Consider the following 25,247-nt stretch of genomic DNA (forward strand, 5'->3'; position numbering starts at 1 on the left):
TAGTTTTTCCTGAAGAATAAAGCCAACTTACTATATTCAGTACTGACTTCTGTACCATTTTTCTGTAGAAATATTGATTTACGGCATGGAGTTTCCAATATTTACCTATAACTGATAAAAATGGGCAGAGCAGGGGCACCTGGGTGGCTCAGTCAGTTAGGTATCCAGCTCAGGTCTTGATCTGAGGTGGTGAGTTCAAGACCTGAATTGGGCTCCATACTGGGCATGGTACCTACTTAAAAAAAAAAATAATGGGTAGAGCATGGAGCATTCTACTAATTTCCAGGTGAATTTTTCACATTTCCTGGCTTTTGAAAGTTCTCCTTCCACAAATCTATGATTCTGTATCCTTGTAAACCCCAGTCATATAATTTCTCCCTACTGACCTGGACAAATACGATGGCTTATTGTGGATAATAAACGGAGGCTGTTAATCCCATGAACCCAGGGCTATACACCAGTTTTTTTTTTTTTATTTTTCAACTTCTAGCCAAATGTAGTCCAACAATGCCAGCAAAACCAAGAACACCAAGTCTTGGAAAAAATCCAGGAAGTATATTTTGGAGATATTCATAGCTATCTAACCAAGCTCTGCATCTGGGCTTAATTTGTGAGTACATTTCCTAACACTAATTTGTATATGGCTTGCAATAATGTTGGTGATGTGAGATGCTTTCAAGTTGGGTCCTTGGTTCCTCTACATATTTAGACTGACCCTCAAGAATGGAGTAGAGTGAAAGCTCATTAACCTTCACAGAAGCTGGGTTTTTAAAAAGATTTTATTTACTTATTCATAAGAGACACAGAGAGAGAGGCAGAGACATAGGCAGAGGGGGAAGCAGGCTCCCTGCAGGGAGCCCGAGGCAGGACTCAATCCCAGGACCCCGGGATCAAGACCTGAGCCAAAGGAAGATGCTCAACCACAAAGCCACCCAGGTGCCCCAACCTTCATGGAAGTTTTGTGAGGTGCTTTTTAGGTGAAGCACAGACTGAAGGTGAGCAGACTCAGACTGGCTGGCCCCACAGACCTCTGAATTACCTTAAACATGTTGCTGGCAGAGGTGGCTCTGGTGGGGTCCAAGGCCAAAAGTGTTAACAGGTGTTTGCTGTCTCCTGTGAAGAGGTTTGAGTAAAGGAGCAGAGAGGCAAATCATCTATGTATTATAACAAGTTAGAGCCTGCAGAAAACTTTATATCATCCATGTGAGCTTTTAAGGTTTGTGAAAAGCAAGGACTCTGTAAAACCCTGGGACAAGTGTTCATCTGTCAAGGTGTATTGCCATTCCTCCTGAGTAAAAGCAAAAAGATATTGGCTATCCTTATCATCTGGAGTACTAAAAATGCACCGCATAGATTAGTTACAGTGATAAATGTGCTTTCAGTGGGCATGGAAGTCAGTAGCATGTGAAGCTTAGGAACAACAGGGTGCTAAGGGATAATAGTATTATTTATTGTGCAGAGGTGCTGCACAAGCCTCCATCCTTGGCCATTGGGTTTTCTCACAGGTAAAATAGGGGTGTTACAGGAACTAGTGATAATGAGGGGGGATGATATCCCCTATAACTAGGGAATAATGAGGCCCTAAGCCTTGTAATTTACTATGGGCCTGATGCCCTGAGGGCTTCTTTATTTAGAGGGCCTTAATTATGGGAAGAGGTTTTGAAGGATCTATTTGAATCTTGATGGGAAGTGCGGTATGGATTTTGCCAACATCAGTTGAAAATTTTGCCCATAAAGAGGGTAGTTGATCCAACAGGAGCACATGATCAGTGCCCCTGGACTCAGCTATAATGGCATCAGAGATAGAATAAAAGATGTCAGCCATTTAATTCCCCAAGTTGGCTATTTTGATTACTGTCAAATTCTAGAATTACCCCCCCCCTTTGGGAGAAATTTTGGCAAATGCTTTTCTAAAAAATATCAGCCCAATAAATGAATGGGGCAGAGTGCCTAAGGAGAAAAAGGATGGGGATCCCTGGGTGGCGCAGCGATTTGGCACCTGCCTTTGGCCCAGGGCGCGATCCTGGAGACCCGGGATCGAATCCCACATCAGGCTCCCGGTGTATGGAGCCTGCTTCTCCCTCTACCTATGTCTCTGCCTCTCTCTCTCTCTCTCTCTCTCTCTCTCTGTGACTATCATAAATAAATAAAAATTTTAAAAAAATTTTTAAAAAAGGAGAAAAAGGATGAGTAGCTCTCAAAAGGCCTAGACAAAAGGGAATAGGTTTAGAGACAGGACCTGTTGAAGTTTATTAGAGATCTCCACTATTGGAACTGTTTTAGGACTCCAAGGCAGGGGCTGCTTTTACAGCAGTGGAGTTAAGCACTGAGAATGTAGCTCTGGTGTCAGTAAGGACAAAGATTCATCCATTTTGGCTTCTTTCTATGGTTTTCTTTCTTTCTTTCTTTCTTTCTTTCTTTCTTTCTTTCTTTCTTTCTCTCAAGATTTTCATGAATAAATGAATTTTTTTTAAAAGTACAGTTCCAACCAGAACAGTCCCATCTCAAAATGGAGTTGGTCCAAAGTCCTACATGTTTCAAACAGGCACCCATTCCAACAGGAACAGTCTGGTTCCAAACATGACTCAGACCAAAGGTCAGCACAGTTCCACCAGGCCAAATGAGTACTGTCAGAGATTTAAAAAAACAACGAACAAACAAGACCTTAAATAGACCCCGAGTAAATTCTGGAGAGCTCAGACACAAAGCATTCAGCTGGAAAACCAGGAGAAAACTTACTTTCAAAGCCTCAAGGTCTGTAAGAAAGGAGTGAGCCCAATGGGTTATCTATTTGTTCACCAGCCTTGGAGTTGTTGGGATGTTTTCTGGATACCACTTAGGGCCACCAAGTAATATACTTTTTAAAATATTTCATTTATTCATTCATGAGAGACACACAGAGGGAGAGAGGCAGAGGGAGAAGCAGGCTCCATGCAGGGAGCCCGATGCAGGACTCGATCCGGGGACTCCAGGATCACACCCTAAGCTGAAGGCAGAGGCCCAACGGCTGAGCCACCTAGGTGTCCCAAGGCTACCAAGTATTTTTTTAAAAGATTTTATTGATTTATTCATGAGACACACAGAGAGAGAGAGAGAGAGAGAGAGAGAGAGAGAGAGAGAGAGATACAGACAGGAGAAGGAGGCTCCACGCAGGGAGCCCGACGTGGGACTCCATCCCGGAGGACTCCATCCTGATCCAGGATCAGGCCCGGGGCCAAAGGCGGCGCTAAACCGCCAAGCTACCCGGGCTGCCCACCACCAAGTAATATTAAGCTTAAAAATAAGACTCTTAGGGGGTACCTGGGTGGTTCAGTGGGTTGTGCCTGAGTCTTAGTTTCAGCTCTGGTAGGAATCTCAGGGTCATGGGTTTAAGCCCTGGGTTGGCTCTATGCTCTGTGGGGAGTCTGCTTACCCTCTACCTCCCGCTGCTTGTGCGTTCTTTCTTTAAAATAAAAATAAATAAAATCTTAAAAAAAATAAAATTCTCAGTTATTTTACCAGAAAAATAAAAGGAATACCCGAGAATTGCAATCCAACACAAATAAGCTAAGACAAAGCCATAAGCAAGTCCAGAGAACAAAAGGGAGGAACTCTCTTTTATAAAAGAAAAGTCGGGGGTGGGGGTGGGGGTGGGAGGAGCTGTTATAAATTAAAAGTCTCTTGGAGTAAACTGGGAGAAGTATAGTGGCTTCTCATTGGCTAAAATGTCACCGTCTCTCATTGGCTGGGCTGTTGAGACAGTAGGAAGAAATCTTCCTTCCCCCTGCTGGGTTCGAAAAGTAGTATGAACTTGCAAGATGTGTTTCCGAATCCTTTTGGGTCTGTATTCATAACTAGTGCTGGAGTGAGGTCTCCCCCTGCCAGCCTCCGAATTCCATTCTAAATGGGGTTTCCTTTTATTGATTTTTACAGAATCAACAAGTGTTATGATCAATACATAGTGTCACTTCCACTTATATCCACCTCCCCTTCCCAGCTTTGAAAGAATTGAAGAATTGAAGGAAGGCCCGGTCTGAGCGGAGAGCGCATGCGCGGACGGTTTACACATTCACCCCGCAGACAAGCTAGAAAGCCAGAAGTCATCTGCAGGCTTAGTGAAGCCATTATAGGACCGGTTTGGGGTTCTTGTTGGAGGAAGAAAAGCAGTGGAAGACTACCCCTATTCTGACTACATGGAGGTCAGGGAAGGCAAAGAGGACGGGAGCAAGGGAAGAAGTGGGGGAGGAAAGAAAGAGGATGAGGACAGCTTGAAGGAAAGGCAGAAGAGCAAGCAGGTAGGAATGAATAGAAATGAGAAGTCAGTTGGAATCAGAGGAGGAGTAGAGCCAGACGGCAGGGGGAGTAGTAACGATCATCCTCATTGCTGTGCCCTCTACCTTAGTCCATTTGCACCATGTGAGACTGCCCCAATGGTGGGGGTGTAGGGCACAGTGAGGAGACTCTGATTCGTCACCACAGGGAGCCCAAAGGTGGCTCAAGCCCTCAAAAGGCCCGAGGGAACCTAAAAGGCCTGGTGAAGGGGCTTGGGCTGGCCGCAAATCCTTTTTTTATTTCTGCAACTTCCAGATGGGGAAAGACGTCCGCTCTGGGACCAAGGACTGGACAGCGACGTACAGGCTGCACCCCCTCTAAGTCATCTTAGATTCACGATGCTTGTTACTTACTCTTTCTATTAGAGGGACTGCTAGCTAAACATAAGGATTCACACTTAGACTCCAATATGGGGCCGTCCTACAGACCTGAATTACTGTGAGAAGACAAGATCCAGGGAGAGGAAGGAGGGTGGCAGGGGACTCGCAGATGGGCCAGCCCAGCTCGGCGCCGCCACTCACAGAACCTAGCCTGCTGGAGTGGCGCGCGGCGTCCGCGCATGCGCTCTCCGCTCAGACCGGGCCTTCTTCAAGGGTCGGGCGGTACTCGGTGGAAGTGCTGTCCGCGCATGCGTATCCCGCTCTCGTCAAGTTCCCAGTGGAGCTGGCTGTGAGATTGAGTGGAAGGGCCATAGCCCAGCCCATAGGGGGTGGCTGTTTGGGGATTTGGACGAAGCGGTGTGTGACAGCGACGAGTCAGAGGGTTGAAGAGGATAAGTGCGGCCCCCAAGGGTGGTTTACACCGGTCCAGAGTCCTCAGAGGTTGAAGGGCAATTGGGGTTGCTCTTTTCGCCTGGATTGCAATTTGCTGTCTCCCGAAGGAGACTGGAAACCAGAGGACTGAAGGGAGTGAGTGTTAAACCCGGGGGAAACACCTCTCCATCCCGTCCTTACATCTCCATGCCCTAAAAGGGACTCAATCAAGTCTGGTCGCCCCCAGGTTATCCCCCTCGGAAGAAAATCTACATTTGGACAGTAATTGCGCTGCACTCCACCCCTAGTCTTCCAGGCAGTTCCAGGGCCCCACCCCACACTCTGGAGGACTCTAAGTCAAAAAGAGGAGGTTCTGTGAGGGCGGGGGTTGAAAGACCTGCTATGGAGCCTCCTGCCTCCGTGGCCTGGGAAGAACGGCTGCTTCCTCATCCAGCACTGGACCTGAGGAAGACGCCAGACGGGCCTGGCAAGCCCCCAGAAGAGTGACTTCAGACCACTGATCAGGAAGTGAAGCCTGAAAGAGGTGCGCAGGAGCCCAGCGTGAGACTAAATTAATGACTGACGCACGACCCCTGTACAGAAAGGGAAAGGAGCCATTGGCTTCTCCAGCCAGGTGCAAAGTCACAGAAGCTTCAAAGAGCTTAAAGCCTAAATACTTCTTATAAATGAGGATCCTGAGGCCCAATCATACCATCTAACTATATGATGGGTCAGGCTCTGTTGTGAGTGTATTTACTCTGTTAATCCTCACAACAACCCTACGAGGTAGGCATTACAATCATCCCCATTTACAGATGAGAAAAGTAAGTCCTGGAAAGTTAAGCCACTTTGCAAACTCATGTAACTAGTAAGGAGCAAAGCAGGACTTAAACAGTCTGGTTTCAGAGTCTGCATTCTTATGAGCACAAGCTTGTATTGCTCTGGCTATAGAGACCACATAAGAGAATCTCAGTAGAAGATGAAGATTGAAACTCATTTTCTGAGTACCTACTCTCACACTATTGTGTTTCTCACACATTATTTCAATCTTTCCAACAACTCTGTAAGGAAGGAAGTGGAGGAAACTGAGAGAGGTTCTGTATCCTGCCCAGGTCACAGAGAGTAGCTGGACCAAGTTGATGAAGCAACTTGGTAACAAATTAGTTAGCCAAGACAGCTGAGGAGACTAAAATCTAGTTCTATCTCTCAATCCTGGGGCCTTTTTTTTACTACATGCATTTTTAACAAACATTTATTTGTTCAATCAGCAGATGTTTGTCGTGCTAGATGTTCTTGCAGGCACTGAGGATTCAGCAGTGACCCAAACGGACATGGTCCCTGTCCTGGAGTCTCGGAGGGAGGGTGAAAGTGGAGGGTGTCAAAGATCAACAAAACCCAACATTCGTTGAAGCAGTGAAGACAGATTTTATCCAGTAACTACTGCCAGTAGGGGAAAGAGTTGAGCTCCATTCCAATTTTTGCAGAAGTGACTGGGTATTTTATTTTTTAAAGATTTATTTATTTCAGAGAGACAGTGAGTGAGCCAGGTGGGGGAGTGGGGGGAGGAGGGAGAGGGAGAGCAGACTCCCCGCTGAGCCAAGAGCCAGGTCGGGGCTCTATCTCTGTACCCTGAGATCACAACCTGAGCTGAAACCAAGAGTCGGATGCTTAACCAACTGAGCCACCCAGGTACCCCGTGACTGGGTATTTTAAAGACAGGATGAGGGAGAAGGCTGGGTGGCTCAGTTGTTTGGGTATCTGCCTTCTGCTCCGGTCCTATTATTGAGCCCTGCATGTCAGGCTCCCTGCTCAGCCGGGAGCCTGCTTCTCCCTCTCCCTCTGCCCCTCCTCCTGCTTGTGCGCACGTGCTCTCTCTCTCTCTCTCAAATGAATTTTATTTTATTTATTTTTTTTTTTTAATATTATTTTTTTTTTTAATTTTTATTTATTTATGATAGTCACAGAGAGAGAGAGAGAGGCAGAGACACAGGCGGAGGGAGAAGCAGGCTCCATGCACCGGGAGCCTGATGTGGGATTCGATCCCGGGTCTCCAGGATCGCGCCCTGGGCCAAAGGCAGGCGCCAAACCGCTGCGCCACCCAGGGATCCCTCAAATGAATTTTAAAAATCTTTTTTTAAGATTTTATTTTATTTATGAGAGACACAGAGGGAGAGGCAGAGACATAAGAAGGCTCCCTGTGGGGAACCCGACGTGGGACTCCATCCCAGGACCCCAGGATCATGACCTGAGCCAAAGGCAGATGCTCAGCCACTGAGTCACCCAGGTACACCTAAAAAAAATTTTTTTAGAGTTAACCTTTCCTATGGTCACCCAGCTGTACAGGGCTGCATCGGCCAGGAGAGAGGGGTGCCTTTTTCTAATAACTACAGGCCAGCCATACTGTGAGCAGGAGGGGCAGTCTGCCCAGAACGGCACCTTTGTCTATACAGAATGAAGGTGCTAAATAGGCAAGCTGTGGCTTGTGTGCCAGGTGCTGAGCTAGTAGTTGCCAGGGTAGCAGACCAGGTATGAGGTTACTGGAAAAGCTGAAGCACCCGAGTAGTTGTCTTAAAAACAAAAACAAAAAACCAGTGCCATGAACAATGAATGTACATTACCTTATCACAGGGCCCATAGTGGTAATCCGGTGGGCGTGTTCAACCCCTCCATGGAGAAACAGCAGTGAGGACTAAACAGAGGAAAGTGTGATACATCCAGTACTCACTGATACTTGAGTGTGACTTTATTCGGGTGGCTGAACCCCTTTTAGCCCCCTCCTCCTGCATCCCCTTCTCTCTCCCCCTTCAGGCTTTTTCTGGGTCTCTCCTTCCCATTCCTTTTATTTCAACAGAATTGAGCATTCATTACCTGGTACAGTGCATGCAAAAATGTCCTCACTGGTGTCCCCAAAATCAGGTAGAGGAAACAGACACGTTTTTCTAAATGTATTGAGTTACTGATTTATACCTTTCTATTTTATGTAAAGGATTTGAAGCGGCTGTCAAAAGTTATCTTTTCCTGCCACTATACTAAGGTGGATGATAGAACGAACGTAGGGCAAGATGATGATAAGAATCTCTTCATTTGTCTTGCTTTATTTTATATTTTTAAAGCTTTTATTTTTAAGTAATCTCTATACGCAACATGGGGCTTGAACTCACAACCCTGATATCAAGAGTTGCACACTTCCGACTGAGCCAGCCAGGTGCCCCTATTTATTTTGCTTTAAAATGTTTAGATTGAGTACTTATGTTGCATATAATTATTTTGTCATCTTCTTTTCAAGTGTGTGGAAAGGCAGATCATAATATAAAACGTCCCCAGTTTCATCAGATCTTCATGTTTTGGCATGTTTACTTCAAGATCTGATTTTTTTTTTTTTTCAAAGAGAGCATTAACAAAGTGGTTAATTATCTCTGCAATTCCCTCAGGTGCATCCCTTTTCCTTCTCCAGTTACCATTATCCTGAATCTGGAGTTCATCATGCTCATGCAGGTTTTGTTCTCCAACTTTATTCCAAAGCATCCATAAATGTTTCATAGTATTTTGTAAACACGACGTAGTCTTGTTCTCTACCCGCAGTGTTAACATTGTGTGGCCCCTGTGTTGGTAGTGAAGCTGTAGAATTCTCTATATTTACATGGTGCTTCCAGCACCCAAAGGACGTTAGGGTCCATTATTTCCTGTGATCTTCACATAGACCTCCTAAGGAAGCAGAACAAGTGTTATGATCCTTATTCAGCTCAAGAAGAAACGACCATTCAGGGAGTGAAGGGACTTGCCCCAGGGCCGCAGAGGGGCAGAGGCCCAGGCTTACCAGTTCCTAGCTCTGTGCAGTTTCCACTACTTAACTGCCATGTGGGTGATAATGTGAGTTGTGTCAGCAAGACAAGTGTGAGCGACCGACCTGAGAGCGGCAAGTGGGAGGGAGAGGAGAGGAGAGGAGCGAGGAGATGAGGGTAGGAAGTAAGGGTAAATAAGGGAGGAAGAAATGAAAGGGCAGAACCAATGGAGGGAGCTGTATGGCTTTAAATCTACCAGTGATTCTCACTGTTGGCCACTCTTTGGGATCGCCTGGGAGCCTCAGAAAAATACTGTTGCCTGAAATCCACCCCCAGAGATCTAATGCAATTGGCCTGCAGGGTGGCCTGAGCAGCTGGATGTTGAAAAGCTCCCCAGCTGGTTTTGAATGTATAGCTGAGGCTGTGAACCATTGACTAAGCAAAGCAATTTCTCAAGCAGTGAATTGGTTGAGGAGGCGGTACTCAAAGACTGGCTTATTAACATTAATAAGATCTTCGACCTCAAAGCCTGGCTTGATAATGCAATGTAAATAAGGTATTGAGATCTTAGCCCTAGATTGTATGGAAAGAAATGGGCTAAAACGAAAGAGGTGATAATCCAGTTTCCTTGGTGCTGTTCATACTAGGCTTATACTATTGTGTTCAGTTACCAGGCTTTAACTTGAAGGGAAGACCAGCAATTTTCACAATGAATACCAGTAACCCCCCACAGAGTAAAAAGCACTCAGCAAACGTTCTCTGAGTACTTCCTTTATGCAAGGTCTGTGCTGCTGCGAAGTAAGAGAAATGGGAAAAAATCACAGCCCTTGCTCTCAGGAAACTCATACTAACAGGCAACCAGACAAATACAAGAGAACACAATGTGCTGAGAGCCAGTGATCAATCTAAAGTGCTAGGGAACAGAGGGCAGAGAGAGGAGTCTCAGGGAGACTGGCAGAGGGGCTCAGGGTGAGCTTTATAGGCGTGCTGCCTGAGCTGAGTGTCAAAGGGCAAGTAGGAGTTGTTTCAGGACATAGCTGAGGCTGGGGGTTGGGAAGAGCACCTGCAAAGAGTTAGGTATAAGTGGAGCTGCAAATTAGTATGGTAGAAGCCCAAGGGATGACTATGCAGTGGAACAGAAGCAGGTGACGAGGTCCGAAAGGTGGGCCTGTTCTTTTTTTTTTTTTTTAACACCCTCTAGGCATCACGGAATCTTGATCAAAGAGAAGAGTGTGGGGGAGAACAACGAGGTCCTCATGGAAGAGAGGGCATCTAATTGGGGCTTGGAAATGATAGAATCTCAACAGGCAGGGATATGGGGTGGAGAAAAAGACTTCCCAAGCAGGGGTAGGGGGAAATGTGGAGGCAGGAATGAGCCTGATATATCTCAGTGCAGCAAGGGGACCAATAATCTGATACAAATGAGCAAAACCATCTGAAGCACTTTTTAAAAATATCCATGCCTGGGGACGCCTGGCTGGCCCAGTGGTTGTCTGCCTTCGACTCAGGGTGTGATTCTGGGGTCCCACATTGAGATCCCCAAGGGGAGCCTGCTTCTGCCTCTGCCTGTGTCTCTGCCTCTCTATGTGTCTCGTGAATAAATAAATAAAATCTTTAAAAAAAAATCCATGCCTGGGCTCCAATGCCCCCTTTCCCCAGAGATTCTAATTTGCATGGTCTAGGGGTGGAACCCAGGCATCAGTATTTTTTCTTTTAGATTCATGTAGTTATTATTACGTGGAAATGGCTGACCAATACCCTAATTGTGTGAGCCAGTGGATCACTGCCCCTTTTTTTAATTAAGCTTTCAATTTTAATTCCAGTATAGTTAACATACAGTGTTATATTAGTTTGAGGTGTACAATATAGTGATTCCACAATTCCATACATCACCCAGTGCTCATCACAAGTGCACTCCTCAAACCCATCTATTTCACCCATCCCTCCTCACCCCTGCTCTGGTAACCATCAATTTAGTTTGTTCTCTATAGTTTGCTTTTGCTCATTGTTTTGTTTCTTAAGTTCTTTATTTATTTTTAAAGATTTTTATTTTTTTATCCATGAGAGGCAGAGACACAAGCAGAGGGAGAAGCAAGCTCCATGCAGGGAGCCGGACATGGGACTCAATCCCGGGTCTCCAAGATCAAGCCCTGGGCTGAAGGTGGCGCTAAACAGCTGAGCCCCCCTGGGCTGCCCTCTTAAGTTCTACATGAGTGAAATCATATGATATTTGTCTTTCTCTGATTTATTTTGCTTAGTCTTATACTCCCTGGATCCATCCATGTTGTTGCAAATGGCAAGGTTTCTTTCTTTCTTTCTTTCTTTCTTTCTTTCTTTCTTTCTTTCTTTCTTTCTTTTTTTTTAGAGAGTGAGAGAGTATGTATGACTGGGGTGGGGGTAGGGGCATCCAAATTGGTAAGGAAGAAGTAAAACTTTCACTATATGTAGATGACATGATACTATATATAGAAAACCCTAAAGACTCCACCAAAAAACTGTTAGAACTGATAAGTGAATTCAGTAAAGTCACAGGATACAAGACTGATGCACAGAAATCTTTTGCATTTCTACACGCTAATAATGAAGCACCACAAAGAGAAAATAAGGGGCACCTAGCTGGCTCATTATAGAGCATGAGACTCTTGATCTCAGGGTTGTGACTTTGAGCTCCAAATTGGATGTAGAGATTGCTTAAAAGTAAAAAAAAAAAAAAAAAAAAAAAAACTTAAAAAAAGAGAAATTAAGAAAGCAATCTCATTTAAATTGCACCAAAAATAATAAAATACCTGGGAACAAGCTTAACCAAAGAGGTGAAAGACCTGTATTCTTAAAACTATAAAATTCTGATGAGAGAAATCGAAGACAACACAAAGAAATGGAAAGACATTCCATGCTCATGGCTTGGAAGAACAAATATTGTTAAAATGTCCATACTACCCAAAGAAATCTACACACTTAATGCAATCCCTATCAAAATACCAATAGCATTTTTTTACAGAACCAGAACAAACAATCCTAACATTTGTATGGAAACACAGAAGACTCCTGAATAGGGGTCTTGAAAAAGAAAATCTTGAAAAAGAAAAACAAAGCTGGAGGCATCACAATTCCAGACTTCAAGCTATATTACAAAGCTGTAGTCATCAAAACAGTATGGTACTGGGACGCCTGAGTGGCTCAGTGGTTGAGCATCTGCCTTCAGCTCAGGACATGATCCCTGCGGGGAGCCTGTTTCTCCCTCTGCCTATGTCTCTGCCTCTCTCTGTGTGTCTCTCATGAATAAATAAGTAAATAATCTTTAAAAAACAGTATGGTACTATCACAAAAATAAGCACATAGATCAACAGAACAGAAAACCCAGAAATAAACCTACAATTATATGGTTCATTAACTTTTGACAAAGGAGGCAAGAATATCCAATGGGAAAAAGACAGTCTCTTCAATAAATGGTGTTGGGAAAACTGGACAGCGACATGCAAAAGAATGAAACTGGACCACTGTCTTACACCATACACATAAATAAATTCAAAATGTATTAAAGACCTAAATGGGAGACCTGAAACCATAAAAATCCTAGAAGAGAGCATAGGCAGTAATTTCTCTGACATTGGTCATAGCACCATCTTTCTAGATGTGTCTCCTGAGGCAGGGAAACAAAAGCAAAAATAAACTATTGGGACTACATCAAAATAAAAAGCTCCTGCACCATGGTGAGATGAGCACTGGATGTCATACCGTATGATGGTAAATTGAATTTAAATAATTTTTTTTTAAAAAAGCTGCACAATAAAGGAAACAATCAACAAAACTAAAAGACAACCTACTGAATGGAAGAAGATATTTGCAAATGACTATCCAAAAACTATAAAGAACTTATCCAACTCAACACCCAAAAAACAATCCAACTAAAAAATGGTCAGAGGACATAAACAGACATTTCCCCAAAGAAGATATCCAGACACATGAAAAGATGCTCAGCATCACTTATCATCAGGGAAATGCAAATCAAAACTACAATGAAGGGGGCCTGGGTGGTTCAGTCGGTGGGGCATCTGCCTTTGGCTCAGGTCATGATCTCAGGGTCCTGGGATCAATCCCTGCATCGGGCTCCCTGCTCAGTGATGAGTCTGCTTCTCCCTCTTCCTATCCCTCTGTGATCTCTCTCACTCTCACCGGCACTCTCTCTCTCTTTCTCAAACAAGTAAATAAAATCTTAAAAAAAAACTACAATGAGTTTATCACCTTACACCTGTCAGAATGTCTAAAATCAGAAACACAAGAAACAACAGGTGTTGGTAAGGATATGGAGAACAAGAAACCCTTGTGCACTGTTGGTGGGAATGCAAGCTGCTGCAGCCACTGTGGAAGACAGTATGTAGGTTCCTCAGAAAGTTAAAAATAGAGCTACCATACAGTCCAGTAATTGCACTACTGAGTATTTACCCAAAGAATACAAAAACCAGGAATGCAAAGGGATACACATACCCCTATGTTTGTAGCAGCATTATTTACAATAGCCAAATTATGGAAGCAGCCCAAGTGTCCATCCATAGATAAATGGATAAAGAACACACACATATACAATGGAATATATTATTCAGCCATAAAAAAGAATGAAACCCTTAGATGCCTGCCTGGGTGGCTCAGTTGGTTAAGTGTCTGACTCTTGTTTTTGGCTCAGGTCATGATCTCAGGGTTGAGGATCAAGGCCCACATCAGGCTCTGCACAGAGCATAGGGCCTGCTTGGAATTCTCTATCTTCCTCTGCCCCTACCCCCACCCCAGTCATACACACTCTCTCACTCTCTCTCTCTCTCTCAAAAAAAGAACAAAACCTTGCCATTTACAACAACATGGATGTATCCATAGAGTATAACACTAAGCAAAATAAATCAGAGACAAATATCATATGATTTCACTCATATGTAGAACTTAAGAAACAAAACAATGAGCAAAGGCAAACTATAGAGAACAAACTAAACTGATGGTTACCAGAGCGGGGTTAAGGAGGGATGGGTGAAATAGGTGATGGGTTTGAGGAGTGCACTTGTGATGAGCACTGGGTGATGTATGGAATTGTGGAATCACTATATTGTACAGCTCAAACTAATATAACAGTGTATGTTAACTATACTGGAATTAAAATGTAAAAGAACTGATGGGTTTTGGGAAGAAGGGAGGGAGAGTGTTCGAATATATCCTCTATACCCCAAGGATTTAAAAAGAACTCTTGCATTGAAAAAAGAATGATTGATTCTCATCACATGCAAACTCCTAAGGAAATAATGGATCCAAGCAATGGCTATCTAGGGCCAGAAAGTTTCGTGAGAGAGCCAGACATACATGCCTCCTGATGGAAGCACTCATACTACCACCTATGAAGTATACTTGCCTAAAGACTGGATCAACCTGGGGATTCAACTCCCATTTTATAGATATCTAGGCAACAGAGGAACATGTTGAACAAGACCATGAGAAATAATCAGCTTAATAATACAAACTTCGTTCAGGTTCGTACTTGAAGCTCACCTCCTCAGTGAGGTCTGCCCTGACCATCTCATATAAAATAGTATCCCCTCCCTTATCCCCAACCACCCGGCACTCATCCCTTTGCTTTGCACTCAGTATCATCATCTGAGTTTTTTTTCAAAGATTTTATCTATTTATTCATGAAAGACACACACAGAGAGACAGAGACATAGGCAGAGGAAGAAGCAGGCTCCCCACAGGGAGCCCAATGCAGGACTCGATCCCAAGACCTCAGGATCACGACCTGAGCCAAGGCAGTTGCTGAACCACTGAGCCACCCAAGTGCCCCTATTTTCTGAGTTTTTAATTTTCATTATTTGTTTATTATTTGTCTGTGTCCTACAAAAAAAGTGACATCGATGAAGGCAGGGTCTTTGGCTGCTGTGTTGCTGTGTCCCCAGCAGCTAGAACATGGCCTGGTACAGATTTAAGCAATACATAAACATCTGTGGAATAAATGCATACATGAGTGAATGGATCTGGCAGAGCATCAGAGCAGTAGTCCCAGCCCAGCTCAGCCCTCATGATAATTCTCCCACCTGTTTTCTGTCCATTGGAAGGAGGTGGGCACCTTATTTCCAAGCCCTTCCCCAGGACATTAAGGCAGAAGTGGGGCTCATGGCTCATCTTCAAAGGCTATTGCACATTTTGTTAGAAAATATACTCCCTCAGTCCTCAATACAAATAAATATGACTTCTGTTTCTCTTTTCCCAGAGTGGAAGAAAATGGGGAATAAAATTCTATCAACATTCTCTAGACAAATTCCCAGTACATAGAGTTACTTAAATCACAATAGGTCAGTTGGGGAATTTCCTTTTTCTTTATTCTGGAACAGTGTGTATCTAGTTGATAAATTGAGACAAAGTGATAGAAACATATCTAGAGCTGTACCATCCAGTATGGTAGCCACTAGGTATATGTATCTATTTACATTTAAATTAATTAAAATTAGGGTGTCTGGGTGACTCAGTCGGTTAAGCATCTGCCTTCGGCTCAAGTCATGATCCCAGGGTCCTGGGATGGAGCCCTGCGTGGAGATCCCTGCTCAGTGGGGAGTCTGCATCTCCCTCTCCCTCTACCCCTCCCTCCTGCTCATGTTCTCTCTCTCTCTCAAATAAAATCTTTTTGAAAATGAATTAATTAAAATAAAATATCTGACACATGCTGTGACATGGATGAATCTTGAAGAAATTATGCTAAGTGAAATAAAACAATTACAAAAGGATAAATTCTATATGATTCCACTTATATAAAGTACCTGGAATAGTCCAATTCATAGAGTCAGAAAGTAGAATGGTGGTTGCCAAGGACAAAGGAATGATTGTTTGATTACAGAGTTTTAGTTTTGCAAGAGGAAAAATGTTCTGGAGATGCATGGTGGTGATGATGGTTGCATACCAATGAAATGTATTTAATTCCACTCAACTGTATGTTTAAAAATGGTTAAGATGGTAAATTTCATGTTACTTTGTTACTATTTTGTGTATTTTACCACAATAAATAAAGTAAAAATTCAGTTCTTCAGTTACACTTGCCACATTTTAAGTGCTCAATAACCATATATGCCTAGTGGCTACTGTATTGAACAGTGCAAATATAGAACATTTCTGTCATTCAGAACATTTTATTGGACAATGCTGGTTTAGAGTTATGGCAGAAAGCACTGGAAGAACTAAAATCAAGACGAAGCTTAAGAGGTGGAAGTGGCTGTTGATGAGGCTGCAATATGGGGTGGGGAAGGGCAGACAGAAATCTTGCTTTTCACCAAAAGCCCCTTGGTACTGTGGGACTTATTCCCATCTTCATGAATTGCTGTGATAAAAATGTTTAAAGGTCAAAGGGTACAAACTTTCAGTTATAAGGTGAGTAAGTTCCTGGGATTTAATGTATAATGTGGTGACTATAGTTAACAATACTATATTGTATACTTGAAAGTTACTGTGAGAATAGTGCTTTAATATTCTCACCATAACACAACAACAAAGTGATAATTATGTGAGATAAAGGAGGCATTAACTAACCTTATTGTGATAAACACTTCACAATAAATGTGTATCAAGTCAACACATTGTACACCTTAAACTTACACACTGTTATATATCAATTATATCTCAATAAAGCTGGAAAAGGGGGCGCCTGGGTGGCTCAGTCCATTAAGCGTCCAAGTATTGGCTTCAGCTCAGGTTTAATCTCAGGGTCTTGAGATCCAGCCCTGTGTTGGCTCCCTGCTCTGCATGGAGTATACTTGAGTTTCTCTCTCCCTCTGCTCCTCCCCCTGTGCTCTCTCTCTCTCAAATAAATAAATCTTAAAAAAAAATAAAGCTGGAAAAAAATGTCTGAAGGAAAACTCACTCTCCTAGGCCCCATCAGAGAGTTGGATCCAGGATCCACCCCATCCTTCCCTTTCTTCTTTTTCTCCTTCTCCTTATTCCTTTTTGCTTTCTTAGAAGTTTGTAATAAAATTATTATAAAGTGAGTAATTCAGCGGCAATTAGTATATTCACAATGTTGTATAGCTACTACCTCTTTGTAGCTTGAAAATGTTTCCATCACCCTCAAAAGAAAACCCTGTACCCATTAAACAATTGCTCTCTGTTCCACCCCCTTGCCTCTCCCAGCCTCTGACAATCACCAATCTGTGTTCTATCTCAATAGATTTACCTATTCTAGATTTTTATACAGTATATGCCCTTTTGTGTCTGGCTTCTTTCACATAACAATGTTTTCAAGATTCATCCACATTGTACATGTATCATGTCCTTCATACCTTTTTATGACTGAATAATATTCCACTGTCTGTGTATATCACATTTTGTTTACCCATCTGTTGATGGACATAAGGGCTGTTTCTACCTTTTGGTGATTGTCAGTAGTGATGCTGTGAATGTGTGTGTCCATGTATTTGTTGAGTACCAGTTTTCAGTTCCTTTTTAGGTGTCTACCCAAGAGCAAAATTGCCAGAATTGTGGCAATTCTGTTTAGCTTTTTGAGGAACTTCTAAACTGTTTCCACAGTGGTTGAACCATATTTCATTCCCACCAGCAGTGCACAAGCGTTCCAATTTCTCCACATCATTGCTTATACATATTTTGTTTGTATTATAGCCATCCTAGTGGGGATGGTGCCTCACTGTGGGTTTCATTTATATTTCCCTAATGATGAATGTTGTTAAGCATCTTTTTGTGTGCTTCCTAGGCAAATACCTTTGGAGAAATATTTATTCAAGCCCTTTTCCCATTTTAAAAATCAAATTGTTTTTATTGCTGAGTTGTAAGAGTTCTTTACATATTCTGAATATATATCAGACATATGGTTTACAAATACCTTCTCCTGTTCTATAGGTTGTCTTTTCATTGTCTCGATAATGTCCTTTGATACACAGAAGTTTTTCATTTTGATGAAATCCAATTTATCTATTTTGTATTTTGTTTTCTGTACTTTTGGTATCATACCTAAGACTCCATTGTCAAACCTGAGATCATAAAGATTACTAGAGCCTCTTCTTGGGGTGAGGCTCAGCTTATGGCTCTCAGTATCTAGAGAAGCTTGACTTTGAGATGGATCTTGCTCCCTCTCATCTTTACTTTCTGACTCCTGCCTCACCCCAGCTTTGAGCCCCACAGAAGGAAGCTATTCTGCTGCCTGGGATTCTCGCCTGTATCCCGAATTGACAAGTGAGCAAGACAACCCGTGCCTGGGGTTTTTCCCCAAGATTTTGCTTTTTGATTATCCATGCTGCTGCCTCTGGCTGCAGAACAGCTGCAGTGAATTGACTTAGTCTTGGTTGAAGGTGTTTGTCTTGTACTACCCAAGACTAGAGTAAAACTAAAATTTTCCCAAATTCTCAAGAATTCAGCACGTTGGTTTTTCAGCAAGTTAGCTTCATCAGTTGGGTTCTAGGAGACTTGATGGTTTGGTGAATTGGCAACATCATCTATTGGGTTTTAAAAAGAAAGTGTTGGGATACCTGAGTGGCTCAATCAGTTGAGCATCTGCCTTCAGCTCAGGTCATGATCCCAGAGTCCTGGGATGGAGCCTTGTTTTGGGCTCCCTACTCAGTGGGAGTCTGCTTCTCCCTCTCTCTCTGCCCCCTGTTCATGCTCTCTCTCTCAAATAAATAAATATCTTTTAAAAACAAATAAAAATATAGTGTTATCTTGATAATAAAGAAGAAATAAGAATATAGACGTGTCAGGGCACGTGGGTAGATCAGTTGGTTAAGTCACTGACTCTTGGTTTTGGTTCAGGTCATGATCTCAGAGTCATGAGATCAAGCCCCTTGTCTGGCTCCATGCTCAGTGTGGAGTCTGCTTGAAATTCTCTCCCTTTCCCTCTTCTTTGCCCCCCCTCTTTTTCCTAAATAAATAAATAAATAAATATTTTAAAAGAATATAGACATGTGTCTGCTTATCTTTGCAAAGAAAGAAACCCAGGAAGAATAAATCATACATGAAGGCAATTGTTCATCCCAGTCACGGTGGGCATCTGGACCCTTCATTTCTGCCACTTTCAGGGCCAGGAGGGAGGGAGGGGTGGCAGGGGGGCCCTCCCTAGAGGGACTCTGGGCCTACCCTCTACCCCAGGCCACCAGAGGCTTCTCAGCTGGACAAAATCTCCATTGCTAATCTGAGCTAGCATGGTTAAGGCACCAGCTCCCCAGGTGTGAGGTCCCTAGAAACCAACTTTGGGTGTAGGGAGTGTGCCCAGCATGGGAATTGCCAGGTGCAGGCTGGCCTGGTGCCCCTTACCGAACTGGTTCTGTGATTTTACCTTCAGCCTGCTCTGTCCTGCCCTCTGTTAGGGCCATTAGCAGCGAGGCCCAGTGGTGGGCTGGGGAGATTAGGGCCCACATCTAACACCAGAAGATCTTTTAATTCATCCAATCAGTTCTTTATTGAGCACTTATACTATTCTAGGTGCTGGGGAAATGATGGTGAACAAAACAGCTCTAAACCCCTGCCCCAGGGAAGCTGCCATTCTGACAGGGACAGCAAACAGTGAACAAACAAATCAGCACATTATGTCAGGTGGTGATGAATTCCCTTAAGGAAATGAAGCAGGGAGGGTACACTTCAGTGACATGTGAACTTAGACTGGAATGGTGACCTGAAAGAGCCAAATATGCCCTGATCTGGGGGAATGGGTGTTCCAGGCAGAGGAGAGTGTAAAGGTCTTGAGTTGGAAATAAGCTTGGCTAGTGACTAGGATCCAATAAAGGCAGAAATACTAGGGGCTCAGGTTTTTGCCAGGTACACATTCCAGCGTATCTCAATCTAGTAGCACAGAGGGATGAGGGAGGGGAGAGGCTTTCCTGGAGCAGGGCAGGTACAGATGGTGGTGGGAAGGATCACGGGCACAGGAGATAGGTATGGGTGTATGGCATTTCAGTGACTCTGCTGGGGGTAGTGTCAGCATAGAACTAAGACTTGAAGGTAAGTCAGAGTTAGAATGTGGGGAGTGGGAAGAGGGAGGGAACGTAGACAGGGAGGTATAGGATTCCTGGACCCTGCAGAGGGTACCAAGGGGCCACCTCATCTTCCTTCCCCTTTCTTTCCTTTGCTCCCTCCCTGAGGGAAAACCCCTCCTGCATCTGGGCAGAGCCTTGGGGACAGATGGCAGGTGTTTCCCAACCAGTGTATCACCTGATTCCTGTAGTATATGCCTGAGGCTGCAAGATGGTTGCCTTGGTCTGAGAGTGAGTAGGGAGCAAATTTTATATCAGAGTCTTTTTGCTTGCTCTCAAACACATAGAAAAGGGCCAGCACAGGCACAGCCCCTGAATCACCCGGAGACACCCACATAGAGTGACCATGCATTACTCATACATACACAGACACACAGCACAAACATAGATACAGGCACACATACTCTGACATATGGCAACAGCAAACAAACACATGCAGACACAATCACTCAGAAACACTGAGTATAGTGACTGTCAGCCACTCACAAAGAGACATAAATCACATAGAGGCCCACATGCCAAGCATAGATAGACACAGCCTACAAACCCAGACATGGGCAGAGCCTACACAGGCTGACATATAGTGATACCAAACCAGATCTGTGCAGACACAGTCACAAAGGTACACACTCACAAACAAAGATACTGAAAAACAGAGGAGCATGCAGACTGGGGTCATATATACCCAGAGCCAGCCATAGAAATTTTCTTAAAACACACTGTCAAGGATGCCTGGGTGGCAGCGGTTGAGTGCCTGCCTTTGGCCGGGGGTGTGATCCTGGAGTCCTGGAATCGAATCGAGTCCCACATCGGGCTCCCTGAAGGGAGCCTGATTCTGTCTCTGCCTGTGTCTCTTCCTCTCTCTGTTTTTCATGAATAAATAAAATCTTAAAAAAAAAAACCCTCACTGTCAGACACAGGCAAACAGAAAGACAGCATCATCATGCATAACCGATGATATCCCGTGTGTCTCTTCTTGGGGTATAGCAACCATTAGTGATCACTGCTTAGATCCATGATTTTGTTAGCAGCTAGGCTACAGTGAATTAAATGATGTAATAGAGGGACATAATTATGGAGCATAAAATTTAAGCTGGGTAAGTTGAGAAGTGAGGATGGAGAGAGGTATGGAAGAGTGAAAAGGTAATAGAGTCAATAGATTCTAGGTGCTAATGGGGTTGAAGTGTGTGATGGTTAATTTTATGCGTCAATTTGGGCCACAGAGTGCTTCCTGTTTCCATGACCTTAAACTCTGAAGGCCTTATTTCCAAAAGGAGGAATACTTCTGCCAGAAGACACAACAACGATTCCATTGAACCGGAAGTTGAGACTGCTGCCTGGACACTTTGGGCTCCCTATGCCTCTGAATCAACCGGTAAAGAAGGGAGTTACTGTGCCGGCTGGGGTGATTGATCTTGACTATTCAAGGGAAATTGGATTGCTACTCCATGTTAGACATAAGGAAGAGTGGGATGCCTGGGTGGCTCAGTGGTGGTTGAGCATCTGCCTTCGTCTCAGGGCGTTATCCCAGGATCCAGGATGGAGTCCCGCATCGGACTCCTTGCATGGAGCCTGCTTCTCCCTCTGCCTGTGTCTGTGCCTCTCTCTCTGTGTCTCTCATGAATAAATAAATAAAATCTTAAAAAAAGAGAGATATAAGGAAGTTTATGTCTGGAGTACAGGAGATCCCTTAGGGCATCTCTTACCATTACAATGCCCTGTGAATGAAGTTGACGGGGAAAATGTTAACAACCCAATCCAGGTAGTTTTACTAATGGCCCAGATCCTTCAGGAATGAAGGCTTGGATCACCCCACCAGTTAAAGAACCACAACCAGCTGAGGTGCTTGCAGAGGGCAAAGGGAGGGAATATGGACTAGGTAGGTGAAGAAGGTGGTTATAAATACCAGCTACAAGCACATAGCCAGTTACATAATCGAGGGCTGTAATTTTGAGTATTTCCTCCTTATTTTGTGCTTATTTTTGTGTCCCCTTAAAATACACATGTTGAAGTCTGTGAGATAGTAGAAAACATATACTGGTCTGTGTCCCTGGCTCCTGACACAGGCCTCCTGAAACCCTCGTACTTTCCCTGGGTATTAGGAGGAGTGTCTTTTTTTAAAGATTTTATTTATTTATTTATTTATTTATTTATTTATTTATTTATTTATGAGAGACACAGAGACAGAGAGGCAGAGACATAGGCAGAGGGAGAAGCAGGCTCCATGCAGGGAGCCTGATGCAGGACTCCATCCCAGGACCCCGGGATCACACCCTGAGCCAAAGGCAGATGCTCAACCACTGAGCCACCCAGGGATCCCAGGAGGAGTATCTTTTATTCTAATGAAGTGACTCTGGGTGGGCTTCTGGATGGCTCCTGGATGAGGGCTGGTCACCAGAAAAACCAAACCATGATTAGAAACTTGGAATTTTCAGGCTTATCCCTCCATTCACTTGAGAAAGGAAAAGGGCAGGGACGCTTAGGTGGCTCAGTGGTTGAGCGTCTGCCTTCGGCTCAGGGCATGATCCCAGGATCCAGGATCGAGTCCCACATCGGGCTCCCTGTGGGGAGCCTGCTTCTCCCTCTGCCTATGTCTCTGCTTCTCTCTATGTCTCTCATGAATAAATAAATAAATCTTTAAAAAGAAAAAGAAAGGAAAAGGGCTGAAAATGGAGTTAATGACTGTGCCTACATGATGAAGCCTCCATAAAATCCCCAAAGTACAAGGCCTGTAGAGCTTCTGGGTTAATGAACAAGGTGCAAAGGTGTTGAGAAAGTGGCATATTCAGAGAGGACATGGAAGCTCAGTGCCTCTTCCCCCCTAGCTTGCCCTTCACATCTCTTCCATCTGGTAAACATAAGTAAATCTTTCTCTGAGGTCTGTGAGCCCCTCTAGCAAATTAATCAAACCCGAGGAGGGGGATCATTAGACTCTCATATGTATAGCCTATTGGTCAGGAGCATAGGTGATAACCTGGACTTGTGACTGACATCTGAACTTGGGGCTGGGGCAGTCTTATAGAGCTGAGCCTTTAACCTGTGGGATCTGACATTATCTGCAGGCAGTTAGTGTTAGAATTGAGTTGTCATAGGACACCCAGCTGATGTCACAGAGAATTGCTAGGTGGCTGGAATGTGTATTTTGAATCCACCATAGATTTGGGTTATGAAATCACCAAGATTCTGGACAAGAGAGGTATTGGAGGCAGTCACAGTGAACCAGGAAAAAATCCTCAAAACCCAAAGGGGAGTGATGAGGGGGCTTTTGGTAGATGACTGTAATAAAGATGCATAGGGGGCCATATAACCTGATGTTTGTGCCTCAAATGAACTGGGGGACTTCCTGAGGAAGGGAAGGAGCCTGGTCTGGGGTTGTGCATGAACTTCTGGGAGGATACCTATGCCTCCTGAATCACTGGCATGAGCTATGGGAGAGAATGCAGTGCTTGAGAGAGCTACAGTATTGTCCAGGAAGATTCAGGTTCCTATTGGAGCAAGAAGGTCAATTCAACCTTCAGCAAAGAAGTTGAGGATATAAGGATTCTGGTGAGGACTGAGTGTGAGTTGCAGAAGGCCAATGTCTCAGAAGGGTCAGAAAAGAGAGTTTGGGGACCTCTGTTTACAGCTATGATAAAGTAACAGGGATTAGATTTACTCTCCTTCCTTAAACAACTGAAAAAACGGATGATATATGGAATAGTGGTTTCTAGACATTAAACAACAGGTCACATGGGACCATGATCCCTGAAAGAAGGTAAACAAATGAGTGAACCATAGGACTGCCTGGAGAGAATTTCCAGGTGCTCTGTGGAATGTGGGAGGGATTCTAAAGGAGCCTGGTCAACTCCTTGAGTTTAGAAGACATAGTAAGAGTTTTGGAGGTCACAATAGCCAGAATTCTCAGAACAAGGCAGAGTACTATGGAGAAGAAAGCTTCACAGAGACAGAAAATTCTGGAGGTCTACAGAGTGGTCCCTTCAAGTCTTCAACCAAGTACTGATTGGCAAACATATGTGAGGAAACTGCCTGAAGCCAGGAAAAGTCCACTGAAAAAGATCAGGAAGAAAAATCCTCAGAGGTAGGAGTTCATCTCCACACTAGTCTGAGTGGAAAAGCCTATGAGGCACTGAATAGAGAACTCAGAAGGGTATTGCCTCTGTACCCAATTAGCTCTAGACTATCAAATTAGCTCTGAACTAAAAACCATTCAGGTCCAGCTTTAAGAACTTAAAAGCAAGCCTCAAAAGGATCACATTGATTAACTGTGCCCTAGAATACCCCTTCACACACAGTGTTTTAAGTAACTCTCCCTCAAAATTCAGCAATCAACAAGGTAAAATTTACAATGTTTGGCATCCAATAAAAGATGATCAGGCATGCAAAGAAGCAGGAAAATACAACTCTTAATGAGGAGAAAAATAATCCATTAGAAATGACCCAGACGATAGAACCAATAGAAAAGTAACATTAAAACAGCTATTATAAAAAAAAAAAAAAACAACCCAGCTATTATAGGGATGCCTGAGTGGCTCAGCAGTTGAGCATCTGCTTTTAGCTCAAGCGTGATCCAGGTCCTGGGATCGAGTCCCACATTGGGCTCCTTCTGAGGAGACTGCTTCTCCCTCTGCCTGTGTCTCTATCTCTGTGTGTCTCTCATGGATAAATAAAATCTTTTTTTTAAAAAGCTATTATAAATATAATCCATATGTTCAAGAAGGTAGGGGAAAGCATGAGCATGGCTAAAATACCACACCCAAGGAAGATACTATCCCAAATTCAGAGCTGACGTGGTGGAACTTGCTCAAAATCTGTTTTGGAACTTGCCAGAAATCCACCCTCTACGATGCCAAAGAAAGCTGTTCATGGGGAGCTGTGCGTGCTTCAGAAGCCAAAAGCAAACTGCTACTAGCCCATGTGATGGTGGATTTCAGGGAGAACCTGCTGGCCCCTTGGTGCTGGTGGTCACCTTGCCCTGCAGGAACCAGGCCCTAGAGAATCTAGGAGGACCCTGGTGCTGGAGAAACCTGTGTCTGCTGCAGGAACCTGCTGAGTAGGCACAACAGTCAGGAAGCAGAACTATTTTCCTTCTTGCAATGTCTCTCCAGTGCCCTCTACTGGCAAAGCTTCAGTGCCAACTGGCAAAGGGAAAAATTTAAATGGGCCAGATCCATTTTCACAGAGCAGGCATAAAGAGTGGATTTGAAGCCAAGAGGAAAAATCAGTAAGCGGCACAGTCCACCCTTTTGACTACTCAGCTTGCATGTGCACCCCTCTACAAATATTTGAATCTTTATACAACCAAGCCATTTTATTTCAACATATGTGTAGCTTTCCTTCCCTTAAAGAGGAAGTTATCATTCTTTCCTCCAAATGAGACACATAATCCCAAGGGTCGTTGTATCCATTGT

At 43.8% G+C, this 25,247-nt stretch overlaps 1 pseudogene; it reads right to left on the minus strand.

The window, feature by feature from the left end:
• Positions 1-275: 275 nt before the first annotated feature.
• On the minus strand, positions 276-1,065 carry LOC121483623 (annotated as a pseudogene).
• Positions 1,066-25,247: the final 24,182 nt, after the last annotated feature.

This window comes from Vulpes lagopus, chromosome X (genome assembly GCF_018345385.1).
Source record: "Vulpes lagopus strain Blue_001 chromosome X, ASM1834538v1, whole genome shotgun sequence".
NCBI classification, from domain to species: Eukaryota; Metazoa; Chordata; class Mammalia; order Carnivora; family Canidae; genus Vulpes; species Vulpes lagopus.